The sequence below is a fragment of the Sinocyclocheilus grahami genome, unplaced genomic scaffold (genome assembly GCF_001515645.1).
Source record: "Sinocyclocheilus grahami isolate Dianchi unplaced genomic scaffold, SAMN03320097.WGS_v1.1 scaffold1782.1, whole genome shotgun sequence".
Taxonomy (NCBI): Eukaryota; Metazoa; Chordata; class Actinopteri; order Cypriniformes; family Cyprinidae; genus Sinocyclocheilus; species Sinocyclocheilus grahami.
The window spans coordinates 18829-21376 of NW_015506961.1; the positions used below are offsets into that span (position 1 = coordinate 18829).

The window sequence follows — 2548 nt, forward strand, 5'->3', positions numbered from 1 at the left end:
CACACGCACACACACACACGCACACACACACACGCACACACACGCGCGCGCACACACGCACGCACACACACGCACGCACAAGGTATATAATCACATAACAAATGAATGTGGAAAAAAAGATCTTACCTTTCAATGATTAAAGCAGGTATACTTTCTAGCATGGCAATCTCTTTCAGCATCCTTACACCACAACTGCCATCTCATACTGACAAATGTGACCCGTAGCTAATGGACATTTATAGTGATGGGCAAAACCATTGACAGTCACGCAAGATAACAGAAATTAAATTCATCAAAAACTAAACTATATAACTATAAACTATGTAACTATAATCAACAAATTATTTATCAGTCATGTATTCCATCATTGGTAAGGCATTCAAATTTTAAAATAACAAACAATCCACTTCATCCTCTGCACTTGGTTTCTCCTACCTCCCATAATGCACCACAGCACAGATATTCCAGACATTGCATTCACATAATGTATCTCATAACCCTGTACTTCAGTTACATCTGATCAAATGCACATTAAAATTATTTTGCTTGGGTTGAACACATAATTTTTTGCCTAGTTGGAACAGCAGCTATGCTGATTTCTTCTCTATTTCCTTCTCTGTTTCTGCCACGGGATTGGCATCATGTGGTAACTAGGAATCACACAAGCTTCAGTCTGGATCCAGCCCTTACAAAGACCTGAGATGACCGAACACCTGCGAAGAGATGATGCAGACCCCTCAGACAACATACAAAACTACCAAATTTTGCTATAAGTTTGATCGCAACATATAGTCATTGCTGTTAAAAGTGTTCACCATCTGTTTGATTACATGTCATTAACTAACTGCTTGATTTTACCGTACATTTCTGCCATATGGACATCAACTTGAGATAGTCACCACTGATAAGATATTACTAAATATAATGTAGAAACTATAATTTTCTGTAAAGCTGCTTTGCAAAGATTTGCATCGTGAAAAGCGTTAAAAAAGACATTGCAGCAGTGCCTATGGTTTTTCATCTGGTTTGCAGTAAATTGGCACATTTTGGCTGGTTTGGATTATATTGTGCTGTTCTTCTAGTGGTGGTGAGATTAAGCTTCATAATTTTGTAACTTGGGCGGTGCTTTTGTTGAACAGAGGGAAATTATGGAGTTATTTAGACTGAATAAAAGAGGGTGAAAGTGATTAATATGGACTGAACAGAAGGCAGTGGAAGTTTAAAAACAATATTTCTCTTCCACTGGTTTCAGGCTGAGTGGATTCGCCAAAAGTGAACCCTTTCTCGAAGCACTGCAATCAAACAAAGCTTCGAACATCACCAGTGTCCAGTGACGTCACTTCACTAAAACGATACAATCAACTGTCAATCAGATTTGAGGGTGGGGTTTATTGATATAGTCGGAGATTATGCCACGCCCACTACTGGTGGAAAACCAAGTTTTCATTTTTATTCATTCCTATGAGGAAAATAGGGACAAATATCCAATAAATTTGTCTATCTTTGCAACTAAAAAGTTGTTGTGTAGTTTTTTGTTTTTCTTTCACTTCAAACAAATCCAAAAACCCGTAACTAAATATGTATCACCTGCAAACAAAGGAAGACTGTTCTGGTTGCAAGCAACATCAAGAGGAAATGAAGATAGATCTGTGGAACCTCTCAACTGAAGGGGGTCGCACAATGGACGAGAAGCACAGCGCTGCATCACATCTTAAAAATTCGCACTGTTTTCTATGTGTGAATGCACACCGGCGCGCCACTCAGCATCTGAACGTGCCACAGAGCACCACTCACTACTTTTACAGTATATTTGTCCCAAATGATTGTTAATGTACATAATGACTTCCTCCTAGGCTGGAAAATCTTCTATTGTGCATTTTTCAGCAAAACGCTAATCTGTGGCTTGAATAAAGTCTGGCTGCTTCATATAAAGAGCTATACTAGGGATCATGCATTCTCTTTCCGTTTGTCAAACACTTAAAACTCATCGACACCACTTTGTTCATGAAGTGAACTTTTGCCTGTTTGGTGGTTAGATTAACGGTTTTGTCTTGTATGATACCTGTGAGTTGTTCTAGACACGGCGCTGCACTGCTCGTCCTGTGTGCAACCAAAAATTAGGTCTGACAATTTATTACATTAAAAAGATACAAATATAGGTTATGAATAAATTTTTTCTAAATTATGTTGAATAAAATGCCGAAATATGAAGAATTCAGAGCATCCTGAATTGAACAAGCTCTGCGATTGAATGTCACTACTAATGTCATTTACTTTTTTCTTTCTGATTTTAATTCATCAAGATAATTTACTGTGTCTGCTGGAACTGTGATTATGATATTCATTCAAAAAATTATTGAATCCAACTACCCCAGTATATGGTTCTTCGACATTGTTATCAAATTAAATTTTACATTCTTTTTTTTATCAATACAAATGTTTGGTTTTTTTTTACTCATTTTGTCGTTGTTGGATAAAAGTTGTCTAAAAGGTGTAAATAGGGTCATCATGGAATTTATGATTCCACTTCTCCACATTTTTAAGTGTT

The 2548-nt window shown here is 37.1% G+C and overlaps 1 long non-coding RNA gene across 2 annotated transcripts in view; it reads right to left on the bottom strand.

Annotated features, from left to right (window-relative positions):
* LOC107572621 (uncharacterized) overlaps positions 1–200 on the bottom strand; it is a 5700-nt gene extending 5500 nt beyond the window's left edge. For both annotated transcript variants that reach the window (XR_001607375.1, XR_001607376.1), the window contains exon 1: positions 127–200. This is a non-coding gene — a long non-coding RNA (uncharacterized lncRNA). The remainder of the gene's footprint in view (positions 1–126) is intronic.
* Between the last annotated feature and the right edge of the window lie 2348 nt (positions 201–2548).